We start from the raw sequence: 16,733 nt of genomic DNA, 5'->3' as shown, positions 1-16,733 counted from the left end.
GGGGCAGGAGTCCGGGCAGCTTTAGTGCTCTCGTCATGCAGCCAGCAAACTGGCAAGGGGATCGAGCAGATTCCTCGCCTCATTGCCCTCCATCTCTTCATAAAGCGAGATTGAAAACTGATAATCTACCTCCCTGTCCTCCCTGTGCCTTCCCAGCAGCTCCTGGAGCCACCCGCGCTCCCGCAGCCTGCAACAAAGCGCCCCCAGTACAAACCTGTTCCAGCCTCTTCGCGGCCCGAACGCAGAGGAGCAGCTGCCGAGGTTTCTGCCCTTTGCTGTTGGGCAGGAGGAGCTCGTGAGGAGAGGAGGAGCAGCAGGAACTGCGGGAGGAAAGAGGATGAGAGCGGATAGGAGACACTGTAACAGCGGCGGCGGTGATGGCAGGAGCAGGAGGAAGAGGAGGAGGAGGCTGCTTCTGTGGCAGCTGCTGAGGATGCTCTGGAGAGCGGCAGGGCTGGGTGCGCGGGGCGTGTGCTCGCGTGCGCCCCATGGCCCAAGGATGCGCGCGCTTCTGGGTGTATGAGAACATCTTGGTGTATTTTGAATGTGATTATTCCAATTCGGATCTTGTCTGGGACTTATGGTTCCTGCAGCCAAGCGGAAGTAAAATCCCTTCAGTCCCTCAAGCCTAACTGTGCCGGCCTGAGGAGGTTGGGGGACGGGAGAAGGTTTCAGTACTATCAGGGCTCCTGGGCTGCCATTAGAGTCCTCACCTTTTCCTTCAATCTTCTTTCTGGGCACTGGTAGCCTACATCTGACCATATCTGTGAAAAGCCTATAGCCAAAGAGAGAGAAAAAAGAATCCATGAGATCAAAGGAGTTAACCATCACCATCACGGTGTTTTAAGGAAGCGTTCACACTGTACGAAATACCTTCTTGACTACCCAGAAGGCAATATATTTTCTGTATCTAATATTTACTTTCACAAGTCTGGGTGCCCATATCTTCATACAGGATTGACACATTCCCCCCGTTCTCCTGTATTTCATTCCTTTGCAACATCTCTGTAATTCCAACGGACCAGCAAAGCATAATACTCCTTTATGCTTGTAGAGCACTTGGGATTTATAAATCACTTCCTAATAATATATTCCCAACGATAGCATCTGTGTGAGGTAGGCAGGGAAGATATCACTATTCCCATTTTACACATGAAAAAATTCAAGTTTAATAAGGTTAAGTGGCTTTGCGTAATGTTACAGGCTAAGTTGCAGATCCAAGATTGGGACTTCGGTTTCTGATTCCCAGACCAAAGTTCCTTTTTCAAATTACATCTTAGAAGTAAACTTTAAATTAATCTATTTTCTCCATGTTAGAAGTAAATGGGCTAGTGTGTGGGGAATTTGAATTTGTTAACCAAAATGAAATTTTGAAAAAATACTTTCTGTTTAGTTGATACATGCAGGTGCAACCCACAAGTTAGTGGGCAAGAGAGTTAAAGACACTCTTGCCTCAATCTTCAATTAGCAGCCATAATTATTTTAAATTTTCCACCAGTTACTATAAGAACAATTTGAAATGAAAATTCAGAAAGGACAATAGTAAGAGTGTCTACTTCAATTTCCTGGAGTGACTACTATCAATCCTCTATTGGCTAGATCTTTTTTCTCTAAACCATGAGAATGAATAATTGTTTGCCCCCAAGAGAGGAATCCTGAGCAGTTCAAAGAGTGTGCAGATAGCTACCTAGCAAAAGAGGCAGGCTAGCGGGGTGGGCAAAGTTTCGGCTCTGGAGCTAAACTCCCCTAGCTGGAAAAACCTCAGAGAGTGACCCAAGAGCAACGATCCATCTGTGAAATGTTGTAGAGGTGAAAGGATAGAATAAAGTGAAATAAGTGCCTGAGACATAGCAAGGTTCAATAAATGAGAGGCAGCGTTATTAGAGAAAATTAAAACTACCATGGCATTAATGAGACTTTTTCCACTAAAGGTAAAATTATTACTAGTAGTATCTTGACTTTGAGAAAATGCTTAGGGAGAGATTTATTTTCTTCTAGGATAGGAGAGATCAAGTGCTGGTGATAGTAGATAGACATGATAAACAAATAGATGTAATAAATTTGCTACAACTACTGAAAACCAGTGTGGCACTGAGGAGAGAGCAGCACCGGACAAGGATGATGAAAAGAGGACACTTAAGATTGGATAGGCATATGTGACCTAGATTCTTGCCACTCATGGTTATTGTGATTGATTGGGAGTTTATGCCTGTTAACAGTTTTATAACAATGTACATGGTTTACTCTAAGGAGGGTTTTGATTTTTCTAAACAGATTCCTGTTTATCAAAAGATCTAATAAAGAATTTCATTCAGAGTTTGTCAGAAATACCTGAATCTGACATTCAGCCAAGGACTCCCTGTCCCAAATCTGGTACCCAAATAGGGACTATTCCTGTTTGAACCTTGCCAAGCACAGAGAAGTTGAGTCATAACATTGCTCAAAGCCAAGCTGCAGAAAAATTGTGAAGGAGGTGAAATCTGTCTCTGACATGCGTCTAGTATCTCTTTGTTGCACTCTTTCCTTCCCATTTCCAAACTCTGGACATCAAAATCCCTGCCTTTCTCATCCAGCAAAACAAACAAAAAAACCCACAAAAAACAAAAACATGTCCCAAGATTAAGTAGGTGGAAAGAAGCAGAGCCATGACTTGAATTCAGTCTCACAGCTCTTTCCATTACACTGTGTTCCTCCATCAGCTGAGATGAAAACCAGAAGCACAGACTTAGAACTGATATTTGAAACTTTATTCCAGATAACATGGATGGCATTAAAATAATAGAGGCAAGAAAGGAAAATGTAGTCCTCCCTCTTTTTTTTCCCAGAAGCTTCATTCAGAGACTGTTTAAAACAAGATTGGTTTATTGCATTCCTTTGCCAAGCCAGCCCACCATCCCTGTTTGCTGTCTTGCTCATCTTCTCCAGGAGACACCAGGAACCTAAACCCAGGACCTCCTATGTGATAGGCAGGAGCTTAATTTCTTGAGCCACATCTGCTTCCCAAATTGTTGCTTTTTTAAAAAAGATTTATTTATTTATTTATTTCTCTCCCCTCCCCCGCCCCCCCCCCCCCCCCCGTTGTCTGTTCTCTGTGTCTATTTGCTGCATCTTTGTTGGCTTCTGTTGCTGTCAGCGGCATGGGAATCTGTGTTTTCTTTTTGTTGCATCATCTTGTTGTGTCAGCTCTCTGTGTGTGTGGCACCATTCCTGGGCATGCTGCACTTTCTTTCGCACTGGGCAGCTCTCCTTACGGGGTGCACTCCTTGCGCATGGGGCTCCCCTATGCGGGGGACCCCCTGCATGGCAGGGCACTCCTTGCGTACATCAGTACTGTGCATGGGCCAGCTCCACACGAGTCAAGGAGGCCCAGGATTTGAACCGTGGGCCTCCCATGTGTAGACAGACGCCCTAACCACTGGCCCAAGTCCGCCGCCCCAAATTGTTGCTTTTTAATAAAACTAAGAGTATGAGTTTATTAAATAATATAAATGTGGGAAGATAAAATTAATGAACACATATAGTGAATATAAATACTTTCTAACATTTCCTGTACACAAGCTGCCTAAAAAGTTAATTTGACCAAAACTTATGGCAAACTTCTATATTCAACACATACATAGAATATCTAGAATTGTATCCTACCTTACCTTTTCATTTGAACTATTGCTGTCATGTGTTTCATTTAGGACATTTTCAGGCACTGAAAATTAAAATTCTAGAAAGGAGAAATAAACAAAACCCTTCAATTTGAAGAGACTTTAGTTTCAGGATTGAACCACATTCCCAAACCTACACAAAATGTTAATGCTAGGCTTTTACCTCACCTAATTAAAGCAAAACAAAACAAAAACCAAAAACCCCAGGACTGATGTGCAGAATGGTCTGTGGGATGCCATGCATCTCAAAACTGGAGATCATATTAAAGATATGAGACTAGGCTGAGGGTGGACAGAGTCCAGGCACTATCTGAATCTTGCATTTTCAGAATAAATCCCTGTTATGACCATATTATAATAAGCCTCTACAAATAATACAGTACCAAGAAAGAATCTAGTTAGTGAAGTTTTCCCTTTTGTTGGAGTCCTATTAAGATTTTAATATAATCTCAAAACACAAATTAATATGATCTTTAAAACACAAAAAATAAGTCCAACCCTAGTAATTTTTCTTTCCTCTGTTTTAACACCATGTTTTCTGTCTAAACTGTTGGCAATTATTTAGGATTAAAAACTCCCATAAGAATTATACTATTCTTTCTATCGTATATATTTGAAATGTTTCATAATATAAACATGAAAAAGGCATGACCCCTGTCTTCTAGGAAATAGAAGGAACTCTGCATTAGATTGAACATGATTTTAAATTACAATTAAATGTAAAGTAGTATTACTTTTGTAGAGGTTTAGGTGGTAACGTATGTCAAAATAAGAGAAAAATTAAGTGTGGAATAAAAGCTTCCCCAGGCAATCTCCTGAATTTCATAGTTGGAAAAAGAGTCAGTGGGCCTGTTTTCTACTCCTGGTTAGATGACCTTTGAATGTCTCAGGATCCAATTTCTTTATCCACAAAATGGGGTAAGAATGTTTTAAATGCATGTCTCCTTGAAAAACTGGGAAAGAAGGTAGACTTGTAGGAAGAGTGCAACATAAAAACTATGGTTTTAAACTTCCTATGTTTTTTAATGTAACATTTTGTGTGTTCTAAGTATCTTTAAAATATTATAAAAAATGAAAAGACTACGTGAGCAGAAAAAACTATGGTTTTAAGATTTTGATGCTGGAGGTGATACATGATAAGTGAGTTGGTGATATGAGAAGCCCTTTTGAAATATAAATTATAAAATAAATGGGAAATGACCAACTTTATAATTTTTAAAGTATGCATGTTAAACCAGCAAGGATGATGTTCAAGAGAATAGACATAATATATAACTTCCAAGTAAGTAAGGGAAATAATGGAATGAAAAAGAAAAAAAAAAGGTCAAATCAAAAGAAGTTATAAAAGCTTTGGGGAGAGAAATGAAACAGAAAAGGGGAGAAATAAAAAGCACATAATAAGAGAGTAGAAATAAGCCCAAATAAATAAGTAACCATTAGAAAAGTAAATGGACTAAAGTCCACATTTAAAATGTAAAAGATTGTCAGAATGAACAAAAGAACAAAATCCAGCTATACACTGTTTAGGAAAGAAAAACATTCCTTTATATTATATCGTAAGGACTCAGAAAGACAGAATGTCAAATAATGTAAAATATATTACCAGAAAAAAACTAAGCACAAGAAGCTGAAGTAGTTATTTTAATATCAAATTAAAAACACTTTAAGGCAAAAGCATTACACAAAGTAAATTTCCATTCATAATGGAAAAAGTAAATTCACTAGGAAGATATAACATTTCTAAATGTATAGTCATCTTTTAACATGGCCAAACTTAAAAAAAAAGTTGACAGAACTAAAAGGAGAAATTGACAAACACACTAGCACAGTGCAGGATTTTAGCATCCATTTCTCAGTAATTGATAGATGAAGGAAAAAAATTCAGTAAGATTACAAAATATTTGAACAGCATAATTAACAAGATGGATTTAGTATCTGTATCAGTCAGCCAAAGGGGGGCTGATGCAAAATACTGGAAATTGGTTGGTTTTTATAAAGGGTATTTATTTTGGGAAGGAGCTTATACATACCAGGCCATAAAGTATAAGTTACTTCCCTCACCGAAGTCTATTTGGAGCAAGATGTCTGCCAATGTCTGCTAGTGTTCAGGCTTCCTGGGTTCCTCTCTTCCGGGGTCTTGCTTCTCTCTGACTTCAAGGTTCCTTTCTTCTTGGAGCCTGCTTCTCTTTCCTCTGTGTGCTTACTTCCCAGAGCATCAGCTTAAGACTTCATCAAACTCCAACAGTAAAACTCCAACATTAAGAACCCTCAAAGTCATCCTTTGCCATGTCTTTTAACTGTGAGTCCCCATCCCCCAAGGGGTAGGGACTCAACACCCTAATGACATGGCCCAATCAAATCCCTAATCATAACTTAATCATGCCCAGGTACAGACCAAATTACAAATATGATCCAATATTTATTTTTAGAATTCATAACTATATCAAACTGCTACACTCCACCTTCTGAATTCCAAAAAGCCATTATAATATTCACAAAAACCTTAAATCAGTAACAATGCAAGCACTAAATCATATCACAATCAATTTAAAGAAATAGTTTGTCTTGGGGCAAAGTCCTGACTGCTGTAGACCTCTGAAACTTACAAAACAATTTATCTGTTTCCAATACACTAATGGACAGACAAAGGATAAACATTTTCATTACAATAAGGAGAAACTGGAATGGAAATAAGAGTCAGTTTCTCTACAGTTCAGTAGGCCTGCAAGGAAAAATCTGTTTGATTTCAAAGTCTGGGAGTCATTCTTAAGATGATGGTTTCTTCTCCTTGGTGCCTTATGGGAACCCATCCTTTCCATATGCTTGCCCAATGGCCATTTTCTTGGTTCCACCCACATCAAGTATCTGGGTATCAATCAAGCTCCAGACCTCATCCTCCAAGAGTGCTGGGGTGGTTGACACAGCTTATGCAATATTTGGGTTAGAGTCTTAACCCCCTTGGTAGAGTGATGTGAAGACAACATTACCCCTAAACTTTGGAATATAAGCTCAACCCTCTCAGAGCAATGAGTTGACCACTTGGCCTTACCTAACCCTTGGGGGACAGGTCCAACCCTCTCAGACCTGTGGGGTGCTGACCTAAACCACCATAATTCGTGGGGAATGTGCTCCAACCTTTCTGTACCCTGGGGCAGCAAAAGTCCCCCAGAGCATCGGACTGGAACATCCACCTTCTTCAACTGCTGGTGCAAACTAACCCTCTCTGTACATATGGGTGGGGTTCCTCTCTTGGCCCAAGGTGATTCCTAATTCCAGATCTCAGCTTCCATGGCTTTCCTCTTAAAGCTGTTTCTCCTTCAATCTCTCCTTTCCATGTCCTTTTTATTCCAGGCTGACAGTGGATTTGCTCATACAGCTCTTTCAAAAAACTTTTTTGTTTAGCTTACAAGAAGCAGGGGTCTAAGCCATCAGGCAATAAGACTTTCCACAAGTCTTTCTGAGGTAACTGCATCTTCAATCCTGATTTATAAGTTCCAAGTTTAGTTAAGTCCTCCAATGGGACACTTTTTTCTGGGAGCTTGATTTCCGGAGGATTTGAATTTCCAGAATTAGTTCCTATTTTGTTTGTGCCTGACAGTTCAGTCCTCAGTATATCTCTCTCAACTAGCATTTTGCTATAAGTTGTAAGCAGAAGCCAAGGCACATTCTCCAGCTTTATTTTGGAAAATTCTTCAGCTAAATACACAGTCTCACCATTTTCAAATTCTGCCTTCCATACAACACCAGGAGTTAATCTTGCTAAGTTCTCTGCAACTTTAAAACACAGATCACCTTTCCTCCAGTTTCCAATAATAGTTTCATCATTTAATTTTAAGGCATCATAAAAAGTCTCTTTGGCATTCATATCGCTATCAACAGTCTCTTCAAAGCACTGGAGGTCTTTTCTTCCAGGCATCTCAGAATTCCTCCAAAAAAATATCCCTTACTATTTATAAAACCATTCCAGCATTTCAGTAATTGTAAAAGCACTTCCCCACTCCTTGGTACCAAATTCTGTATCAGTCATTCAAAGAAGTACTGATGCAAAATACCAGAAATTGGTTGTTTTTTTATAAAGGGTATTTATTTCAGGTAGGAGCTTACACATACCAGGCCATAAAATATAAGTTACTTCCCTCACCAAAGACTATTTTCACGTGTAGGAACAGATGGCTGCCGATGTCTGTGAGGGTTCAGGCTTCCTGGGTTCCTCTCTTCCAGGGTCTTGCTTCTCTCTGACTTCAAGGTTCCTTTCTTCCTGGGCCTTGCTTCTCTTTCCTCTTTGTGCTTACTTCCAGGGGCACCAGGTTAAGACTTCAGCATTGAACTCCATCATCAAAACTCCAACATTAAGGACCCTCGACTCTATCCTTTGCCATGCCTTTTATCTATAATCTATGAGTCCCCTCCTACCAAGGGGTGGGAACACAACACCCTAATGACATTGCCCAATCAAATCCCTAATCATAACTTAATCATGCCCAGGTACAGACAAGACTATAAACATAATCCAATATCTATTTTTGGAATTCATAACTATATCAAACTTCTATAGTACCTATAAAGAAAATTTCAGCAAACAATTAGAGAATATACAATTATAAGCTATAAAGCTAGTCTCAACAAATTTCAAAAATTTCATATTATATCAGACTACTTTCTCTAAGCATAATATAATTAAATTTTAAACCAATCTAAAAATATAACTAAAAATCACATATGTTAGGAAACTTAAAACAGAATATCAGGTAAGTTATAGGTAAAAGAAAAAAAAACGTAATGAAAATTGGAAAATATTTAGAATTGGGAAATAATGAAATACTACACATTAAAACTTGTAGGACGAGCTAAAGTGTTATTTAGAGGGAAATGAATAGACATATAAGCTTTCACTAGACTAGAAGGAAGGCTAAGAATCGTTTGGGTAAACATTCATTTTAAGAAATTAGGGGGAGAATATTGGAATAATTCCTAAGAAATTACAAAGGAAATAATAAATATATGAATGAGTCAATAAAATATAAAATAAATATATAATAGAAAGTATTAAAAAAACAAAATTCTTCCACTTAAAGGACGAATAAAATAGAGAAACCACAGCAAGAATAATCTAGGAAAAATTAGAAAAAACAGTCTGTACAAGTAAACATTTTGGAATTAAAATGTAGGGAATAATTACAGATAAAGAGATTAAACAAAAATAATATAATATGTAGAATTTCATTCCAATATATTTGGGAAATTGTATTTAAAAATGGACACATTCTTAGAAAAATACAACTTACTAAAGCGACCTTAGAAGAAATAGATAACTGAAAGAGTCCTATACCCATTAAAGAAAATGAATCAATATTTACAATTGTTCCAACAAAGACACCAGGCCCAGAGCACTTGACAGGCTAGATCAAATCTTACCCAAACTCTTCCAGAGAAAAGGAAAAGCAACAACAGCTTTGAGTCATTTTGATAACAAACCCCAAAATACATGAAACAAAGGCTGACATTTGAAGGGAGAAATTGATGTTTCTACATTAAGAGTAGGATACTTTAACACACCAATCTTAATAACGGAGAAAACAGATAATCAGAAGATCAATAAGGAAGTATAAGACTTGAACAACACAATAAACCAACTAGACTTAACAGATCATATAAAGAACAACGCACCTGATGAAAACAGTATACGCACGCCTTCTTCTAGAATGCACATGAGCCAGTCTCTAGGATAGACCATATGTTGGGTTACAAAAAAGTCCCAATAAATTTAAATATATTGAAATCACATAATGTGTATTCCCCAACTACAATGGAATATAGCTAGAAATCAATACCAGACAGAGAAAGGGAAACATTCACAAATATGTGGAAATTAAACAACATACACTTAAACAACTAATGGGTTGAAAAAGGAAATCAGAAGTGAAATTAGGAAATATCTTGAGGTGAATGAAAATGAAAATATAACATACCAAAATTTATGGGATGCAGTGAAGTTAGTGTTGAAAGGAAATTTTATAGCTATAAAAACTTACATAAAAAAGAATAAAGGCCTCAAATCAGAGACCTAACCTCAAAACTGGATGAAGGAAAAGAGAAAACTGAAACCAAAATGAGCCAAAGGAAGGAAATAACAAAAAATAGAGCAGAAAGTTTTTATTACTCTAAAAGGAAAAATCCCATATCCCCTTATAATCCCTATTGTTGTCCCTTAGAATTGATATAACATGCTTCTTTGTTACAAAAATATCATCATATTACTGTTAACTATCTTTCATAAGTTACATTAATTGCAATCTTCCCTTATATCACCATATTCTTAACAATTTATAAAACTGACTGAGATGATGACAGCACAACTCTGTGATGGGAAGTGAGAACCACTGATTGTACACTTTGAATAGGTTGTACATATTCATAACTGCATAACTCAATGAATTCTGTGGTAGAAGATGGACCATGTTTAACAGAACAAATATGAGAATTTTCATGAACTATAACACATATATAATGCTAATAAAGGGATACAGGGTGCTAATAACTGGATGGGTTGGGCAAAAATACACCAAATATAAGACACTGGCTATGGTTAGTAGTAATATTTTGATAAAACTTTTTCATAGCTTGTAGCAATTGTTTCACAACAATGCAAGGTTTTGGTGGTGGGGTGATTTATGGGAGCCCTATATGATGATATACATGTCTGCTTTGTTAGGCCTCAGACTTTTACTATACGCTTGTTTTCTTTTTTTTCCTTTTTCTAATTTTCATTCTTTTTTCCCCTTTATTTAGAGAAATTTTGGATATACAGGACAATCCTGCGTACAATACAGAATTTCCCTTATACCAAACTATTATTAACACCTTGCATTGGTGTGGAAGTTTGCTAAAATTGATAAAGCATACGTTTATAATTGTACTATTAATTATAGCCCATGGTTTAGCTAAGGGTTCACTGTAAGAAAAGATCCATGGATTTTGTTTTTAATTTTTATTTTTACCATATATACAACCTAACATTTCTCTTTTATTGGAATGAAGCATGCATTTTATTTAGTTTTTAAAACTACACACCATACTGCTTTCACAGATTTTTGTTTTTGTTTTAATTTTCAAAATTTTTAAGAGACTTAGATTACAGAAAACGTTACATAAAAAAAAAAACTGTAAGGGATTCGAATATGCCCTACTCCCCACACCACCCACCCTTCCCCACATTAACAATTTCCTTCATTAATGTGGTACATTCATTGCAATTGATGAACATATTTGAAGCATTGCCACTGAGTATGGATTATAGTTTACATTGTAGTTTACCCTCTCTCCACCTCAATTCTGTATGTTATGGCAGGTTATTTAATGGCCTGTATCTGTCGTTGCAACTTCATTCAGGACAATTCCAAGTTCCAAAAATGCCCCCATATTATACCTTTTTTCCCTCTCCCTGCCTTCAGGACCTCCAGTGACTACTGTCTTCACATCATTGATATAACTTCTTCCATTGCTAGAATCCCAGTAAGTCCACTCTAGTCCATACTTTATTCCCCAATCCTGAGGATTCTGGGATAGTGATGCCCATTCCACCTCTAATTGAGAGAGGGCATTGATCCCATAGGCCTGATGTATGGGACTCTCTTGCTTGCAGTTTTATACTCTCTCAGCTCCTTGGTATGGTGGTTGTCCATCCTCAACTCCTTGGTATTTGTCCTGGGTGAGTCCAATGAATTAGAAAGCAGCTCTTGCAACTCTGATGAGGCTCAGGGCCCAGCTGGCACACAGACAGCCCAAGTTTTCTAATCTCTTGGATGTACACCTACCAACTCCAGCACTAACTACAGGTTCAAACAGAAGGGACAGAAGAGGCATGTGTAGAGAAGTCACAACTGAGTCCAACTCTGTCGCACTGGGGAGCACAAACTCCAAAGTAGGGCCCACTGGCAAGGCACCAAACTCCTGAGCTAACTGCCTTGACCATAGTGTCTGAGTGTCTCCAGAGAACCTCAGGAGCCCCATTATTTGGGGTAGTGTATAATTTGGCAATCAATGAGATCCTGCCAAGATTTGCACAAGCATAACCTGTGGGATGACATCCTAACTCACTTTAAAGTCACTTACCATATAAACTTATTTTTCTTTGCCCTTTCCCCCTTTTGGTCAAGGCCTTTTTCCAGTTGCATTGCTAGTCGGTGCTTGGTAGTAATTCTTCGGTGGTAGGGAATCTCATCCCTGGGAATCACACTGGGGGGAAGTTATTGCATTTATATGTTGAGTTCTACTTAGAGAGGGACCGCATTTGAGCAACAAGGAGACTCTCATGAGATAACTCTCAGGCACCCTATACTACTACGCTAAGTTTCAATTTCAAAGTAAAGGCTCATATGTACAGTCATCAGTATCAAGGGTCCATCAATGGTCCATCCTCCTTCACCACATCTGTAATCAAGGGATTCTCAGTGTTCCACTAGAGAATGTGGCAGAGCTCCCCAGGATGGGTTTAGCTATTTCGTGACCCTCCACCCACCATGACAATGCTCCATGAACATTTGAACACATTTATGTGCCATATATGTATGCCCAGGTGAACCTCCTCCCTTGTATCCTTCATCACTGACACCCCACACAAATGATCCTCCCCTGCTACAGTTGTAACCCATTTGTGATCCAAAACTTCTTCAATAATGACGACAAAAAATAAGCAAATACAGTTAATAAGAAAATGAAATAATAATGATAGTTTTAAAAATAAAATACAAAAAATTAAAAAATTAAAATTGGGATAATACAAAATAATGAAAAAATAATTTTTTTAGCATTTTGCCTTTCATCACTGTTGTCCTGTGTGTACAGTGATATTTTTTCCACTTATTCCCTAGCATCTTACTTTTTTCATTTTGTCCTCAAAGAAGTGTTCTCCTACAGTAAAGTCACCTACAGAATATAGGGGACTCATATATACCCAACATCCTCTACCTTTTCCCCTTTCCCTATTAATAACATTTTATATGTGAATGGTAAAATTGTTACGACTGATGTACAAATATTGAAACAAGTATTTGTTACAATTGGTGTACAAGTATACCAACGATGGTCAATGGTTTACATTACGGTTTACATTTGAACCATACACTTTTATAAATTTTTGATGAAATTTAACAAGACCTGTATTCACACAAGTTCATGTAGAACACTTCATTGCCCCTGAAATGCCCCCTATTCCTTCTATTTTATTATTCCCACCTTCTCTCCTTGGGGCCCAGGGTGACTACCAGGCTTCACTCCTTGAAGGACAAGATTCACAGTTACTTGCAGCATCACTGAGGACTTGATACACTGGTCTGTCCTCCGCTATTGTGCACCACCTATGCTCTGGAGAAACTTCCATCCCTCTATTTGAGAACATAGCAGCCTCCCCAGGATGGTAGTCCAACACCTTCCTGCTTATGATGTGTATCTCCACCCAATAATATAACACACTATGACAAGATGAACACTCACACTCCCTAGAAGCTTGTCCCAAATGCCCCCACATCCAACTGCTTAAACCTGAATCCCTACCTTGCCTTATTGCCAAAAGAGCATTTCAACATTATCATTTTAACTGCATACTCACCAATCCCCAGTGTTCACCTCCTCCCTCCAAGCCTCCCCCCAGTTCCATGGACAGTCCAACCCACCCTCCACACCCTAACTCCTGGCATATCTGCACCACCTAACCCAATAGCATCACTGCACTACTGTCATGCCCCACCACTTCACAACTACGCACTTCCACAATATCATAGATTTTTGCCCATATGAGCATTGGCTCACAAACTTCTTCTCCCTTTCTGTTTCCAGTAAACCTATCTTCCAGACTCTAGCTTTGTAAATCTGTACAATTTGTTTAATCATATCAGTGAGGTCTTGTCCTTCAGTGCCTGACTTGCTTCACACAACACAAGGACCTCAAGATTCATTCATGTTATCCCGTGTGTTAGTGTTGTACTCCTTCTTACAGTTGAGTAATATTCCATTTCATATGTATACCACAGTGTGTTTATCTATTCATTTGGTGAATGGCATTTGTGTTGATTCCAACTTTTGGCAATAGTGAAAAATGCCTCTACTTTTTTTCTTTTTCTGTCTTTATTTTTTAATGTTACATTAAAAAAAATTAGGTCCCCATATAGCCCCCACCCCCTCACCCCACTCCTCCTCCCATAACAACAACCTCCTTCATCATCATGAGACATTCATTGCACTTGGTGAATACATCTCTGAGCATCACTGCACCTCATGGTCAATGGTACACACCATAGCCCACATTTTCCCACAGTCCACCCAGTGGACCATGGGAGGACATACAATGTCTGGTAACTGTCCCTGCAGCACCACCCAGGACAACTCCAACCCCCAAAAATGTTCCCACATCACATCTCTTCCTCCCACTCCCTGCCCCCAGCAGCCACCATGGCCACTTTCTCCACACCAGTGCCAAATTTTCTTCGATTACTAATCACAATATTTCATGAATAGAATATCAGTAAGTCCACAATAATCCATATTCTATTACTCCATCCTGTGGACCTTAGAATGGTTGTGTCCACTCCACATCTATATCAAGAGGGGGCTTAGATTTCACATGGATGTTGAATGCAATTCTCCTGGTTTCAGTTGTAGGCACTCTTGGCTCCCTGGTGTGGTGGTTGACCTTCTTCATCTCCATGCTAGCTGAGTGGGATAAGTCCAATAAACCAGAGTATAGGATTTGCAGGTTTGTTGAGGCTCAGGGCCTGGCTATCACATGGTCAGTCCAGAGATTCAGGTCCCCTGGGTATACACTAAACCCCAGCGCCAACTACAGATCTGTTAAAAGTAACAGGAGAGGCTTGTGGACAAAGACCAAATCTGAGTCCAGCTCCATCACACAGAAACACAAACTCCAAAGCAGGGCCAACTGACATGGCACTGAACTCCATCTGCCATGACCATAGAACCTGTGGGTCTCTGTAGCCCTCAGAAGAACCGATACCTGAGGTTGTATCTACTTTATCTGTCTCTGGGACTCTGCTGAGGTGCGCATAAGGCAACCCCTCTGATAACCTACCGGCTCTTTCTGGAGACTCATAGCCATATAAACTCATTTGTCCTTTCCATTTCCCCCTTGATTCAGGTGAAAAAGTATTTTTAACTCCTGGTATTATATGTAGACTGAGATATTCTACTGGTCCGAGTTGACCCTTTTATTCAAGGTCATTTTCTAGTTACATCATCAGCTGGTACTTGGTAGTAATCCCTCGGCACCAGGGAGGCTCATCCCCGGGATTCATGTCCCACACTGGGGGGAAGGCAACATATTTACATGCTGAGTTTGGCTTTGAGACTGGCCATATTTGAGCAACATTGAGGCTCTCAGGAAGTAACTCTTAGGCACCCTGCAGCTCTAAGCCTTGTTCTTATTTCAGGTGCTCAGGCTCACAGCATAGTCATTAGTATCAAGGGCTCATTGTTGGACCTTCCTTCTTTTTTTTGTCTTTGCCGTTGCACTTGGGGGATTGTTGCTGTTCCTTTAGGGACTTGGATAGAGCCCCCTTGGCTAGGAACTCAGCGCTCCCTCAGTAGTTGTTTTTAATTGTAACCACTATGAAAATACCCAAACATTTTTATGTACCCTAGATATATGCCCTGGAGAACTCCCTGCCAATCATGTGTCCCCTGTCAATAACATCCCACACCATTATTCCTCCCCTGCCATTCTTGAGGCCCTGTGTGATCCAAAACTTCTTTGAAAGTGAAGCCCAATACATTGCCAGGTTCCATTAATATGACACCCAGGCCCAGAGCCTCAACAGACTTCAGCTCCTACACTTTGACTTATTGGACTTACTCCACTCAGCTAACATGGAGTTGAAGAAGGTCAACCACCACAACATGGAGCCTAGAGTGTCTACAGCTAGAAGCGGGAAGAGTGCATCCAGTACCCATGTGGAATATAAGCCCTCACTTGACATAGGTATGCAATGGACACAACCAATCCAATGTCCACAGAGAAAATGTGGAATGGGTGTGGGAACGGTAGCCATGGGGGCTGCTGGGTGTGGGGAATGGGAGGAAGAGATGAGATGTGGAGGCGTTTTCGGGACGTGGAGTTGTCCTGGATAGTGCTTCACGGACAATTACGGGACACTGTAGATCCCCCCAGGGCCCACTGGATGGAACGTGAGAGAGTCTGGGCTATGATGTGGACCATTGACTATGGGGTGCAGTGATGCTCAGAGATGAACTTACCAGGTGCAATGGATGTATCACGATGATGGGAGAGAGTGTTGCTGTGGGGGGAGTGGGGGGCGGGGGCGGTGGGGTTGAATGGGACCTCATATATTTTTTTAATGTAATTAAAAAATAATAATAATAAATAAATATTTAAAAAAAACCTCCAAAAAAAAAAAAGAACAGATATTATATGATTCCACTTATATGAAATAAGTAGAAAATACAAATTCATGGAGACAGACCATAGAGTACAGGTTACAAGGGGCAGTGGGAAGGGGAAAAGGGAAGTTATTCATAGTGAGTCATGTTTTCTGTTTCAGGTGAAGGAAAGTTTTGATAATAGATGGTATTGATGGTAGCACAACATTGTGAAAGAATTAATGTCACTGAATTGTATGCTTGGGAATGGTTCAGAGGAGAAATTTTATATTATATATATGTCACCACAATTAAAAAGAGAAAGAGAGACTAAAGAGACAACAACAATCAAATGCAATACATAATCTTGGACTGGAACTAAAAATGGAGAAGAAAGTGTCCAAATAGATATTATTGGGACATATGAAAAATTGGAGATTAGGCTGTAAGCTCTATGTCAATGTTAAATTTCTTGAACTTGATGGCTGTACTTAAATGGTTACATAAATGAGTTTGTTCCTAGAAAATGTACATGGAAATATTAAAGGAGCATGATACAACCTATTCTCGAATGTTTAGAAAATGATAGGTAGGTAGGTAAATAGATAGATAGATAGATAGATGATAGAATGATATGACAGTTTGAATTTTGTGAATACCAGAAAAGATTATTCTTGAACTAATCCATTC

At 39.2% G+C, this 16,733-nt stretch overlaps 1 protein-coding gene across 2 annotated transcripts in view; it reads right to left on the bottom strand.

Annotated features, from left to right (window-relative positions):
• Positions 1-475, bottom strand: part of PAK3 (p21 (RAC1) activated kinase 3) — a 401,520-nt gene extending 401,045 nt beyond the window's left edge. Inside the window, exon 1 of one of the 2 annotated variants that reach the window (XM_058292198.2) lies at positions 215-475. The gene's annotated coding sequence lies outside the window, so the exon portion shown is untranslated. The remainder of the gene's footprint in view (positions 1-214) is intronic. The other variant, XM_058292196.2, reaches the window with a different exon arrangement.
• Between the last annotated feature and the right edge of the window lie 16,258 nt (positions 476-16,733).

The sequence above is a fragment of the Dasypus novemcinctus genome, chromosome X (genome assembly GCF_030445035.2).
Source record: "Dasypus novemcinctus isolate mDasNov1 chromosome X, mDasNov1.1.hap2, whole genome shotgun sequence".
Taxonomy (NCBI): Eukaryota; Metazoa; Chordata; class Mammalia; order Cingulata; family Dasypodidae; genus Dasypus; species Dasypus novemcinctus.
This window is presented reverse-complemented; position numbering and strand designations above follow the sequence as displayed.